A 14,836-nucleotide genomic window follows, 5' to 3' on the forward strand; every position below is an offset into this window, starting at 1 on the left:
GTCTAACATCGTTATCTCCGGACACATAAGAGGTTTTCACGTGTGGGTCACAGGAATGGTTTCTCTGTCACTATCGGATCACATGCAGAACTGAACTCCGAACCGATTGTTAGACCCAAGCAGTGTCTTAACCACTGCACCCAACACCCGCCCCTGAGAGCAGGTTGTTACAGAAACAGCGAGCCGGCTTCCTGTCCCCCCGCGGGACCTCTTCTGCGGGCGCTCCCACCATTGTGATGCTTCCGCCGTGAACCCTCCCCAGAGGCCAAACCGGCGAGGGCTGCCTGATCTTGTACTTGCAGCCTCCGGACCGGGAGCTGGGAGCTGCGTAAGCTTCTTGTCTTCACCGAGTACCCACTTCAGGTGTTCTGTTATGGCAACAGAGACAATACTTGTATTGCTCGGGGCGCCTTCGAAGACGCGAGGCTGTCAAGGCAACCGAGGTGGGAGCCAAGGCAAGCGTACCAGGCAGGGTGCAGGGGTGGCTGGCCCGTCCCGGGGCGGCTGAGCAGCCTGAGAACTTACGGGGACTTTTCTGCGCGGAGCCCTCGCCTGCTGACTGCCTGTCCGGGCTCCTGCCAGGCTGCAGACGCCGTCCGGTTCTAGTCCAAGGACAGTGCCCTCAGAGGCTGCCTGCTCGCTCCAGGTGTGGTTCAGACACAGATGGAGAGAGGCCAAGAGGCTCAGCGGCTTTGTTCTTTCCTCTGCAGAGACGATGGGCCCGAACGAGGCTTAGAAAAGGACAGAAATGTGGGTTAAGAGGAGAGAAAATGGAGGAAATAGGAGGCTACCTCGAAAAGCTCGCAGAAAATGAACTAAAGACAGGTTTATATAATCATATTTATATAATAAATATACATATTTATTATTTGAAATCCCTATTGAGGGAGTCTTCAAAATGTTCATGGAAAATGCATATTATGAGAGTCTCAGGCATGGCTTTCAGAATTTGCATCAAAATATACATTTTAAAAGAAATTTCCTTTTTTTAAAAAAAAAAGATTTATTAATTTCATTTGAAAGGCAGAGTGACACACACGAGAGAGAGAGAGAGAGAGAGAGGGCTTTTTTTTTTTTTAAAGATTTTTATTTATTTATCTGAGAAGTAGAGTTACAGACAGTGAGAGGCAGAGACAGAGATAAAGGTCTTCCATCCACGTCACTCCCCAAATGGCCACAACGGCCAGAGCTGGGCAGATCTGAAGCCAGGAGCCAGGATCTTCTTCCGGGTCTCCCACGTGGGTGCAGGAGCCCAGGCGCTTGGGCCATGTTTCACTGCTTTCCCAGACCATGGCAGAGAGCTGGATCAAAAGAGGAGCAGCCGGGACCAGAACCAGCACCCACATGGGATGCTGGCGCCGCAGGTGGAGGATTAACCTACTGCACCATGGCGCCAGTCCCAAGAGGTCTTTCATGCACTGGTACACTGGTTCACTCCCCAAAAGCCAGTAGCCAGGACTCCATCTGGGTGTCCCACAGAAGTGGCAGGTGCCCAATGGAGCATTTCTACTGCCTTCCCAGGTGCATTAGCAGGGAGCTGGATCAGAAGCAGAGCAGCTGGGGGCCAGCATTGTGCACAGGGATTACGCCACTGCCTGCAATGCCCTGCATCCCATAGGAGCACCAGTTCCAGTCCCAGCTGCTCCACTTCCAATCCAGCTTCCTACTAACGCACCATGGAAAGCAGCAGAAGATGGGCCCCTGCTATTCACGTGGGTGACTTGGATGGATGGTGAAGCTGCTGGCCATTTTGGCCACCTGGAAGTGAACATATGGATGGAAAATTTCTCTCTCTGTCTTTCATTCCACCTTCCAAATAAATAAAATAAATCTTAAAAAAAAAAAAGCGTAACAGGTGGGATTCAAGCTAGCACTCCAATATGGGATAACAGCACTGCAAGCAGTGGCTTAACCTGCTGTGTCACAATTCCAGTCCCCAGATAAACGTACCTTTAAATTCCATTTTCCTAGGAATATTTGGAAGTGCTCTAGTGTGGGACACTGTGGACAGTCAGAGGTGAATTTGTCATATGCTGCCCCCTGAGCAAAATACTAAGTTCTAAACCACAGGAGAAGGCACACAGAGCTGCTACATGAGTATCTTCAACCTCAACACGGAAAACACTGGAAGTGAAGTTCAGTGACAATAAAAACAAGGCTAAAAAATGCTGTAATTGGCCGGCGCCGCGGATCAATAGGCTAATCCTCCACCTGCAGCACTGACACACCGGGTTCTAATCCCGGTCGGGGCGCCGGATTCTGTCCCGGTTGCCCCTCTTCCAGGCCATCTCTCTGCTGTGGCCAGGGAGTGCAGTGGAGGATGGCCCAAGTACTTGGGCCCTGCACCCCATGGGAGACCAGGAGAAGCCCCTGGCTCCTGCCATCGATCAGCGCCGTGCGCCGGCCGCAGCGCGCCAGCCATAGTGGCCATTGGAGGGTGAACCAACAGCAAAGGAAGACCTTTCTCTCTGTCTCTCTCTCTCTCTCACTTTCTACTCTGCCTGTCAAAAAAAAATGCTGTAATTAATATTATAAGTAGAGTTCTTACTTAGAACAAAAACAGAAAGGGCCATCACCCCATAGAAAAAACTTTCAATGGATATGAGCTGGTAACTCAAGAAACAAAAATAGTACATGTGAAAAAGTGCCCAGCCTCATTAGTAACAAGGAAGTGCAATACAGTCACCTCCCCCCACTCTCATCTTCAGTTTTGCTTTCCATGGTTTCGGTTACTCACAGTCAGCCATGGTCTGAAAAATAATAAATGGAAAGTTCCAGAAATAAACAATTCGTCAGTTTTAAATTGCATGGCCTTCTGTGTAGTGTGATGAAATTTTGTGACGTCCTGCCTGGGCTGTGAGTCATGCCTTTGTCCGGGGTATGCCCGCTGCAAATGCCGTCTGCCCATTAGTCACGTAGAAGCTGTCTCGTTTACCAGATCCAAGCGGTCCAGTTCCAACGTCACATCGCAGTGCCTGCGTCACTCACCTCACGGCATCTCAGGGTGCAGCCTTTCTTTCTTTTTCTTTTTTTTTTCTTTTTGACAGGCAGAGTGGACAGAGAGAGAGAGAGAGAGAGAGAGAGAGAAAGAAAGGTCTTCCTTTTTTTCTATTGGTTCACCCCCCCAAACGGCCGCTGCGGCCAGCGCGATGTGCCGATCAGAAGCCAGGAGTCAGGTGCCAGGTGCTTTTCCTGGTCTCCCATGGGGTGCAGGGCCCAAGCACTTGGGCCATCCTCCGCTGCACTCCCAGGCCACAGCAGAGAGCTGGCCTGGAAGAGGAGCAACCGGGACAGAATCCAGCGCCCCAACCGGGACTAGAACCCTGGGTGCCAGCGCCGCAGGCAGAGGATTAGCCAAGTGAGCCGCGGCGCCGGCTGGTGCAGCCTTTCTACAAGGGCATTTGGAAAATTGGTGGACGTATGGAAAGGAGGGGTAAGTTTATTTTGGTGCAAAAAAACTTGAAATTCATGCACAGCTGCATAGTTCTTTCATAATACGCACTTCCTGTGAACTTTCTGATGAGCCCTCGTATCATCTTGCATCATCACACAAGAAGGGTGAGTACAGTAAAGATATCAGATATTTCCAGAGACAGAGTCCGCATTTGCGTAACTTTTACAACAATACATTGTTGTAATTATTCTATTTTAGCATGTCATTGTTGTCCGTCTCCTCCTCTGCCTGATTTAAATATTGACTTTTATCATAGCTGTGCATGTATAGGCAAAAACACAATATGAGTATATACAGTTCAGAGCTCTTCGGGTTTTCTGGCAGCCACTGGGGTCTTGGGACAAACCCCCTGTCAATATGGGGAAACTAGTGCGTAAAACACAGTGCGAGGGCAGGCATTGTGGTGCTGTGGGCTAAGCCACGAGCTGGGACACTGGCATCCCATGTCAGAGTGCAGGTCTGGTCTCAGCTCCCTGCTTCTGATTCAGCTTGCTGGGACAGAGTGGAGGGTGGCCCAAGTGTTAGACCTCTGCCACCCCTATGGGAGACCCAGATGGAGTTCCTGGCTCCTGGCTTCAGCCTGGCCCAGCCATGTTTTTTGCTGTTGTTGTTGCTTTTTATTTGTTTGTTTTGGCTTTTTAAAGATTTATTTATTTGTTCGAAAGGCAGAATTACAGACAGAAGCAGAGGCACAGAGAAAGAGACAGAGAGAGAGAGAGATTTTCCATCTGCTGGTTCATTCCCCAAATGGCTGCAATGCCTGGAGCTGGGGCAATCTGAAGCCAGGAGCCAGGAGCTTCTGGGTCTCCCACGTGGGTGCAGAGGCCCAAGGACTTGGGCCATTTTCTACTGCTTTCCCAGGCCATAGCAGAGAGCTGGGTCAGAAGTGCAGCAGCCGAGACACAAACTGGCACCCATATGGGATGCCAGCGTCGCAGGTGCTGGCTTTACCCCTATGCCACAACGCCAGCCTCTGGAAACACACTCTTGTCCTGGTTGCCATGACCCTGACCTCCCCTGGTCTCCTCCTTCCGTGCCACCTGTTCTTCTCGGTCGCCTTTGCTGGGGCCTTCTTCTGTCTAGCATCTCCCTGTGCATGTTCCTCAGGGCTTTGTCCCAGGTCTACCGGTACCAGCCCCCAGTCTCCCTGGGGTGGTTTAATGGCTTCACAGGTTCATTAGCACCCAAGGCCCACGATCCCCAGACCTACATCTCTCCCCAGAGCTCTCTCCAGCTGCCAACTAGATGGCTTTGCCTAGTACCAAAAAGGAGTCTAGGACTCAGAACATTCAAGTGTAAACTCATGCTACTCCTTCCACCTGCTCCCATACCACCCTCTCCCTTCTCTTGGCCAAGGGCATGGCTATTTGCCCAAAACAAAAAGTCACTATTGGATTTTCTCTGCCATGTCATGTTCAACCAACATAAGGCCCAGCCCTGCATTTGGTTCCATGCCCATCAGCCCACCCATTCCCACACTGCAGCCAGAGGGGTCCTTTGTGTCAAGTGCACTCCTGCCCCTTTGCCACTTCAATCTGGCCCAGATTTCTCACTTCCCTTCGGATAAACTCCACATTTCTGACCACGGCTTACATGATCCGCACACCTCCAGCAGGTGTAGCTCCTTTCTTACCACTGCCTGACTCAGCTCCAGCTCTCCCTGCAGCATCCCCTGCCAGTCACCAGTCCCCCTTTCTAGCTCTCAGGCGTCCACACAAGGGCCCCTCTCGCCACCTCCCTGCTTTCCAGAACAGGGATCTCATTCCGTACAATCACCTCCAGGGGAAGGAACAAACGGCAAGGCCCTCCCATCCCTGGGGGCACCGAGGGAGAAAAAAGTTGCAGTGGGCAAACCGAGCCCACCAGTCATCAGGGCTCCTGGCCCTCCTTCCTTTCTGGGGGTGATGCCTGATAGCAGCCCCGGGCTTGGGAGGAGCTTCCAGAGTCGCTAATGACCCGCACCTCCAGACCTAGTCATTCTGTAATGCAGAGCCGCTGCTGCCCAGGGAGACGAGTAACAGCTGCCTTACTCAGCTTCCGGCTGCAGAGCCATCAGTGGGCCCCGGCCTACCTGTCAGCAAACAGTGGGGAGCTTATTATCGAATCTTGACATGATTTTGAGGAACCCTGATGGAAGGGGAGGTCCAAAACTCATTCTGAGGTTGCCGCAACCCTGGATGGAGCCCCAGCGCCGCCTCCCCACTGTCCCCTGAGGACCCCTTCCCTGTTCTCCCTGAGTGTAAGGAGGCCAGGAAACCCTGGCTGCTGAATAAGCCACAGCTTGTTCTGAGCTCTGAGATGTCTCCAGGCTCTAGGACTACATTCTTGGGACTTTACTAGCACTATGGAAACAGGCTCCAGCTCATCCCAGTCCCACACTGGGACTTGCTTAAGCGGATCGGGTTATGTCTCACTGACCGCTGGGACAGGAAACAATTTCCGTTTGGATGCAGGAGGCCAGAGCCGATCCCTCTCAGCCCGCGGCCCCTTCCCTGGGTTCACTGCACCCCAGACGAGTCTGGGAGGACAGCCAGTCCTGCACTCACCCTGAGACCCCTGAGTTTGCTAAGACCTTCTGTAAAGTGGCTCACTTGCCAGAAACCCCAAAGCCCTTGTCAGTTTAATCCTGCAGCTGGGGGGTGGGGGAGGAGATGGAGGCTGGGGGTGGGGGCTGGAATCAGATTGTCCTTGACCTTCAGAATCCACTTGAGAAATTCACAGGAATTCCAGAGAAGCTTGGAACCCATCCTGACTGGTGACAAGGAATGATACTATGTCCTGAGAACATGGAGGGAGGGTTCCTGCACATGAGGCACGGGTGGGGAGCCCGTGACGATCTCCCTGCTGTGCCTCTTGGACTAGGAGGCCAGTGCCTCTGGGAGTACACAAGGTCACAGGATGAACTTGGCCCCTGCGCCAGGGTTCTCATCCACTGTCTCCTGCTGTCCTGGTACTTCAGGGGAAGCGTCTAAGACACAGAGTCCCCGCAGAGAACACCCAAGAAGTAATGTTGTTTGTTAGCCCTAAAATCTCTTCCCAACGGTTCCCTTGGAAGGAAAGCTATGAATTCTGAGTAATACTCAGACTCAATTCCCAGTGCATCTCCAGAGCTGCCCAAGAAAACGGCCTCTTTTATTCATCTATTCTTGGGTGTCTACGAGCCCTGCACAGTGTAGAATATTGGAAATAGAGGCTGGTGCCCTGACACATGCTTGACAGTAACTTCCCAAGGGTCCCTGGCTGCTGAAGTTTAGTGGGAGAACAAAGGATCAAGTGTGAGTTTCCCAGAGCGAGGCACAGAGACCCTGAAGAAAGGAGCTCTGCCTTTGGACTACAGCGGCCACTGTACTGAACTGCAGTGCTGGAGAAAGACCCTTCCCCTTACTAAAGGATACTGTCCCAGCTTGAGGCTTGGAGAAATAAAGCAACCAGCCCAGGGCCACACAGAGAAGTGAAAAATGTGGCTTTGGTTCTTAGCCCTGATGCTAAAACTCATGCATGCTCTGTCCTCTGTGCCTCAAGTCCTTGAGAGAAGGTATTCTTAGTGCCAACCCTGGCACTTAGAAATGTTGTGGGTGGGGGGTGGGGGGATTCTTCTCCAGGGGCTGGGGAAGGCCGGGGAGTGACTGCTGCAGGGTAAGAGGTTTCCTTCTGGGGCCAGACAGAGGTGACGATTGTAGAGCGCTGTGCATGTACGAAACACGTGAGCTGTGCACTTTAACACGGCTAATTATACGTTACATGAATTTCAATTTAAAGAAGAAATAAATAAAACGAAAGGGCTTCTCTTTACTAGGTCGGGCGTCGTGGCTCCTCCCCGCTGTCTCTGCCGAATCGCCGAGGCCGTGCATGGGCAGCAAGGGATTCAGCTTCTGGTGCAGAGGGTCTCCCTCCTAGAGAACCCATCAGTCTGTCTCCAGAAGCTTCTGAAAGATCAAGTCTGAGGTCTGGGTGCCCCAAAGTATCCACTGTGGCCCAGTTTACATTGCCGACCCCACCACGCTACAGGAAAGCAATTTTTAAAAAAAATGAGACCCCTATGGAGAGGTTTATTTTAAAATGTGACGCTCACATCACCAAATTCCACGGATGTTATTCAGGGAAAGTCAGAAAAGCAGATTCCATTGCTATGACAGAGACAAATGGCCCCTGGTCAAAGTTCAGGTATAGGTTTGGGTTCCAGGGATAATTCTAGAACAAAACTGCAGAGGGGACCTCTCAGACAGGAATTACTGAAGATGCTACTTTCTGTCATTTCACCAAAGTGATATTAATCCAGTTTTAAACACTTTCATGAGCCCCAGAGTCTCACGTCTAGAAACACACTTTCTTGGCTGGAATAACAAAGACAGTAAGAGGACCAGGGTGACAAGAGCCACTTGCCAAGGCCTCTGAACCAGGGTGGGTGGCCAACACCACCATTTTCACCCTGATCTCATCTGAAAGGTCTTTTTTTTTTTTAAGTAATTGATTTGTTATTTGAAAGGAAGAATGACAGAGAAGAAGGGAGGAAGGGAAAAAGAAAGAGGGGGGGAGAGAGACAGACAGACAGACAGACAAAAAGGAAGGAAGGAAGGAAGGAAGGAAGGAAGGAAGGAAGGAAGGAAGGAAGAGAGAAAGAGGATGAACCTCCCCAAATGGCCACCCAGCCATGGCTGGGCCAAGCTGAAGCCAGGAGCCAGGAACTCCATCCAGATCTCCCATGTGGGTGGCTGGGTGACGGGGCCCAAGTGCTTGGGTCATCATCTGCTGCCTTCCCAGGTGCATTAACAGGAAGCTGGATCTGGACCGGAAGCAGAGCAGCTGGGGCTCCAACCTGCTGCACCACATCTGGAAGGCCTCAATTTGTTTAGGAAGCTATAACAAGATGCCGTAGATGGGGCAGTTCGTAAACAACACACATTTATTTCTCGCAGTTCTGGAGGCTGGGAGGTCAAGGTCACAGTGCTGGCAGACCTGGTGTCTGGTGAGGACCCAGTCCCTGGTTCTTAGCTAGACGGTGTCTTTTCACTGTAACCTTACACGGTGGAAGGGCCAGGCTCTCTCTCCCTCTGGCTTAGAGAACTAGTCCCATTTGTGAGGGCTACGCTTTTGGAACTCCCACCCACTAACAACTTCACCACAGGGGGTTGAGATTTCAACACATAAATGTTAGGGAAACACAAATATTTAGAGCCTAACATTGGCCAAGCCACAAGAGAGACCCAAGTGCTCCACAAGAACTTCAGGGCTTTCTCAAGTCCTTGGCTGAGTGCTGATGGGAATATGTGGGAGTCGGGGAAGAACCACCAGAAAGTTGCATGCCAGATGGCTCCTGGGGCACACCCAGGACTAGAAGTGGTCCCAGCAGCCAGAGTGCAGAGCCCTTATAACACAAAGGGCCATGCCTTGGAAATGGGAATGAGTCAGACCCGCATCCACAGCTGTGATGGACCCACCCTGAAAAAGTTTAAAAGCAAGTCTCAAGGGCATCAAACTGATTCCAAGTTCCTAATTGCTCACCACAACGAAGGCAAACGCTATTTGAATAAATACAACCACTCCATCCTGTGTCAGTGTAAAATCGACAATGTCTGGCAGCTGATCAGATATTACTGTGTATGCAAACAAGCAACACAAATGGCCCCTTACCCTGGAGACGAATCCGTCAATAGCAACAGATCCAGGATTGACAGAGATGATGGAATTAGCAGACATGAGTGCTAAAGGACCTATTGTAAACATGCTCCCGATGTTCAAGTAGTTAGAGTATAACAGGAACAATACAAGGAAGGAAATGAAAGATACAAAGAGACCCAAATGGAACTTCTGAAGATGAAAACTATAATCTGATACGAACAGTACACTGGATGGGATAAACAGCACAGAAGATAGGGCAGGAAAAAGGATCAGTGGGCCTGAGGCATATAAATAGAAACTACCCCAAGGGAAGAATGGAGAAAGACAAACCAAAAATAATTAACAAAAAATTAAGGATGTGGGGCTGGCATCGTGGCGCAGCAGGTTAAGCCACAACCTGCAACGCCAGCTTCCTCACTGGAGCACCAGCTCAAGTCCCAGCTGCTCCACTTTCAATTCATCCCCCTGTTAATGCACCCAGGAAAGCAGGGCAAGATGGCCCAAGTGCTTGGGCCCTGCCACCCATGTGGGAGACCTGGACGGAGCTCTAGGCTCCTGACTTCAGTCTGGACCAGCCCCAGTCATTGCGGCCATTTAAATCAGCCAGTGAAAGCACGCTCTCTCTCTCTCTAACTCTGCCTTTCAAATAAATAAATTTTTTTTTTTTTTAAATTAAGAGCTCATCAGTGACTTGCAGACACTACCAACCACTCTGACACATTACCTGAATGATGACAGTGGCCACATGCCTCATCTTGAGCTGCAGGACTCTACCCACCTCCCTTGGACCTCTCCAATCTCGGCTCCTTCACTCTCTCATTCATCCACTTCAAGCTAGCCATGCTGGGCTTCTCTTGGTCCACACATGCTGCTCCCCGTACCTGGAGGTTCTCCCCACTCCCAGCTGACTTTTTTTTTTTTTGGACAGGCAGAGTGGACAGTGAGAGAGAGAGAGACAGAGAGAAAGGTCTTCCTTTGCCATTGGTTCACCCTCCAATGGCCGCTGCGGCCAGCACACTGCGCTGATCCGATGGCAGGAGCCAGGTACTTCTCCTGGTCTCCCATGGGGTGCAGGGCCCAAGCACCTGGGCCATCCTCCACTGCACTCCCTGGCCACAGCAGAGAGCTGGCCTGGAAGAGGGGCAACTGGGACAGAATCCGGCGCCCCGACAGGGACTAGAACCCGGTGTGCCAGCACCGCAAGGCGGAGGATTAGCCTAGTGAGCCGCGGCACCGGCCCCAGCTGACTCTTACACCTCTTCTGGATCTCAGCTAAATGTCACGTCCTCAGAGAAGTCCTCCCTGACGTCCCAGCCAAGCTCAGTGCTCTCCGCGCTCTTACCACCCACTCTTCTCCATGGCAGCATTTCGCACATTTGAGATGAATTAATCACAGATTTAATGTTTTCTTCCTTACAGTCTTAGAGTTCAGTGCCATGTGCCTAATGCCTGGGCCCCTTGGCTGGAACCATCTCTGTTGTGGCAAGAATTCCCTGGCTTGATATCCGCCTCCTCAGCTTGGAACCACAGTCTCGACTCAGCTCACGGCAGCCCTCCTGGCTACTGGCAAACACCATGCCTGCCACAAGCAAAGGGTCCAGGGGAGCCGGGGGCCCAGAAACCCACCTGCATTATTACTGTGAGTTCTCCAGACAAACAGAACTCAGAGAGAGTGGTGGGGAGGATGGTTTGCATGTTCTGGGGTCCAACGAGTTCATGATCTGCAGGGTGGGCTGGCTGGAGACCCAGGGCAGAGCCATGTTGGGGTCCAAGTCTGAAGCTCTGTCTGCTGGCAAAGTTACCTCCTGCTCCGGAAGGTCGGTCTTTACTTTAGGAAGACCTTTGGATGAGGCCCACGCCCATCATGGGGGGCAATGTGCTTTGCTCAAAGTCCACTACTTTAACTGTTAATCCCATCCGAAAACACCATCACTAAAGCATCCAGAATAATGTCAGACCAAGTATCTGGGCCATGAGGGCGAGCCAAGTTGACACATAAAATGTGAACCCCTCATACATCCCCTCCCTCTGAAGCCGCCCCAACCCCAAGAATGTTCTTCAAACTCTCAGGCCTCGGCTGTGGCTTTCTCACCTCTGCCTGGACCTATCACCCCGCTCTCAGCCGAGTGAGTGGCTGTCTAATGCATGTCTGTGCCCCCAGAGACGGTCTTGGTGCCTGACTCATAGCACATGCAAACTGAATGCAATGGGCTAAAATGTCAGGCCTCCCTCACGCTGAGGACGCATGCTCCAAAGAGCTCTTCGGTGCCTGGGCTCACATGCATTTACCTGGGGATGAAGCAAAGTGGAGTTCAGGGGAGTCAGGAGAGGCAGGGACGCTGGGCCCAGGCCCCAGCAGCTGAGAGAGACGCCCTTTAACCTCTGCTTTGCTGATTCCATAATTAGGAGCACAGGACTTTCCCACAGGGAGCCACAGGGGAGAAAGAAAACATATGGGCTTTGTAGTCCACATAACAGGAGCCAGATGCCAGCTGTTGTCTTAAAATTCAGAGACAAACAGATGAATGGTACAACAGAAAAATAGCTAAGGATATAAGCCCAAGTCAAAGAAACAAAAAAGGAGAGAGCGAGAGAGCTTAATTTCATTAAGTCACACACACACACACACACACACACACAATATAGGACATAAGTTTTCCTCTAAGAGATGAACAGAGATATAAAAGAACAATAATATCCAAGGTTGGCCAGGCTGCAACGGAACTGGAAACCCCACACAGGACAGCATAAATCACAAGAGCTCTGGGAAAACCGATGTGGAGGTCTTTAAAGTTCAAATGTGCAGACACACTGGGGCTGGCATTGTGGTGCAGTGGGTTAAGCCGCAGATTTCGATGTTGGCATCTCATATCAGAGTATTGTTTCAAGTCCTAGACATCCTGCTTCTGATCCAGCTTCCTGCTAACGTACCTGGAAAAGCAATGGAAGATGGCCCAAGTGCTTGGGTTCCTGCCACCTACGTGAGAGCCCCAGATGGAGTTCCAGGTTCCTGGCTTCAACCTGGACCAGAACCAGCCATTGTGGCCAGTGGGGCAGTAAACCAGTGGTGAAAGAGATCTCTCTCTCTCTCTCCCTCCCTCCCTCCCTCCCTCTCTTTCTGTAACTCTGCCTTTCACGTAAATAAGTCTTTAAAAGAATGTGCAGACTCTTTGAGGGAGCAAGTCCACATCTAGGAACTTATCCTACAGAAATTAGCAAAGATAAATGTATAAGGATGTTCAAAGAAGTACTAGTGTTAATGGCCAAAAAGAAAAAAAGCAATTTTAAGTACATGACAATAGTTCATAACATGTGATCATATGCAGCTATTTACAATATAGTATGAGGTACATGCTCTAACATGGGAAGGTTTCAGTGAAAATAATAAAGAATATAAACAAACCAGGTATGTATCTACTAGCTGTGCCTAGAAAAAGTCTCTGCAGAAATGCACACAAAAGCCTTTCTGGGGATATTCGCATTTTCTGTTTCTTTTATGTTTGTTATAATAAGCACTTATCACGCACACTGCTTTGGAATAAATAAAAGGAATACAGAATGCTTCTTGCTTCCCTTACTAGTTGCTAGCAAGTGACTGCCTCTACTGACTCAAAGATTCTTATTTGTAGAGTGGTCAATAAGAGCATCAGCCTAGGAGAGGTCAACGAGGAAACGCCTACAAGAGCTCAGAGACCGAAGACTGGGCTTAGCAGACGCGTGGGCCCCCTGTGTTTCGCTGTGTTTCCCAGAACTCCTCGCACCTGCTGGCAGCCTTCTGGGAGGGCCTCCTCAGGGTCCCAACGCTCACGTTAATGACTAAAGTCACCCTCCTGCAGTTCCTTCCCTCTCTTTAGCGAAGAACATGCCTGGTGTTTTGGCTGAGGCCAAACAGCTGGCCGGCTGCCAGCCCTGGGGCGAGGGTGAGGGTGAGGGAGAGGGGACAGAAGGCGGGCAGCTGACAGCAAACAGCTCAGCCCTGGCCGTGGCCTCCCGTTCCTACCTCCCTCTGCGCAGAGCCGGCCTCCTCTCTGGGACTCTTCCCAGGAGCTGGCCGTATCCTCCCTGTGCTTGTTCTTGGCTGTGCTTCCCTCTACTCCATTCCACCCGTCGTATCTGCTTTACAACTTCCGGAAACTCATTTCAAGCCCTTGCTGGCTGATGGCCCACCCTGTGTTCCTCAGGATTAAGGGTTTCATTTTGTTTCTTTTTCTAATTTTATTTCACTTTTTTTTTAAAGATTTATTTATTTGAAAGTCAGAGATATAGAGAGGGAGAGACACAAAGAGATCTTCCATCTGCTTGTTCACTCCCCAGATGACCACAATAACCAGGACTAAGCCAAGCCAGGGGCCAGGAGCTTCTTCCAGGTTTCCCAGTGAGGCAGAGGCCCAAACACTGGACCATTTTCTGCTGTTTTCCCAGGCCATTAGCAGGGAGCTGGATCAGAAGTGGGGCAGTCAGGACATGAACCAGCGCCCACATGGGATGCTGGCACACCAGGCAGTGGCTTCACTCACTATGCCACAATGCTGATCCCTATTTTCCTTTCTTATATTATTGAATTATTTATTTAATGTATTTGAAAAGCAGAGAGATGGAGACACACACACACACACACACACACACACACACGAACAGAGAGAGACAGAGAGAGCGTCCATCTACTGTTTACTCCCTAAATGCCCGCAATGGCAGGGCTGAGCCTAGAACCCAATCTATTAGTCTCCTGGGAGGCAGGACTCAATGACTTGAGTCTCCCACTGAGTGCACATTTAGCAGGAAGCTGGATTGTGGAACCAGCTAGGGACTCTAACCCGGACACTCTGATTTGGTATGTGGGAGGCCAAATGTCAAGTGTCCCAAGTGTCACCTTCATAGCTACACCAAATGCCCCCCATCTTTTCCTCATTTGAACGAACGATCAGGGATGGTGGACGACAAAACACGGGTGCAGTGTGCTCCTTAGCAAGGGAGTGTAAAGGCTGTCTGCTTCTACATCAAATTCAAATGTCCCAAGAGGTCTGACTTCCCATTGTGAACATTTATGTGCCCCCGCAGATGGAGACTGTGAGTGCCCCTTTAAGCAGAGGCAGAGGTCTGTGTGTGCCCCTTTATAAGAGGTACTGGACATGCACCACTCTATTACTTGTCATGGAAACCCAGGGAAGAGGGAAGTAGAATCCCCATCTTAAACATGAGGTCAGTGGGGCTTAGAAAGGACACTGACTTGTGTGGAGATGTTCATTATACTCATTCAACAAACGCCTTCGATGTGCCTGTCACTGTTCTAGTGCCAGCGCCAGAGGAGTAAACAAGGGAGCCCCTGACTTCTTAGAGCACACTCTCTAGTTGGCAGAGACGGACAGTGTATAAACAAATGACTAAATGCACACCCAGAACCTGCAGGTTCTGCACCTGCAGACTCAACTAACCAGGGATCAAAAATATCTGGAGGCCGGCGCCACGGCTCACTAGGCTAATCCTCCACCTAGCGGCGCCGGCACCCTGGTTCTAGTCCAGGTCGGGGCGCCGGATTCTGTCCCAGTTGCCCCTCTTCCAGGCCAGCTCTCTGCTGTGGCCAGGGAGTGCAGTGGAGGATGGCCCAAGTGCTTGGGCCCTGCACCCCATGGGAGACCAGGAGAAGCACCTGGCTCCTGCCATCGGATCAGCGCGTTGCGCCGGCCACAGTGCGCCAGCCGCGGCGGCCATTGGAGGGTAACCAACGGCAAAAGGAAGACCTTTCTCTCTGTCTCTCTCACTGTC

The 14,836-nt window shown here is 51.0% G+C and overlaps 1 long non-coding RNA gene across 1 annotated transcript; it reads left to right on the forward strand.

Moving 5' to 3' along the window:
• Positions 1-270: 270 nt before the first annotated feature.
• On the forward strand, positions 271-1,043 carry LOC138848814 (uncharacterized). Its single transcript, XR_011386922.1, has 2 exons — positions 271-443; positions 711-1,043. It is a non-coding gene; the product is annotated as an uncharacterized lncRNA (long non-coding RNA).
• The last annotated feature ends 13,793 nt before the right edge of the window (positions 1,044-14,836 follow it).

This window comes from Oryctolagus cuniculus, chromosome 1 (genome assembly GCF_964237555.1).
Source record: "Oryctolagus cuniculus chromosome 1, mOryCun1.1, whole genome shotgun sequence".
NCBI lineage: Eukaryota > Metazoa > Chordata > Mammalia > Lagomorpha > Leporidae > Oryctolagus > Oryctolagus cuniculus.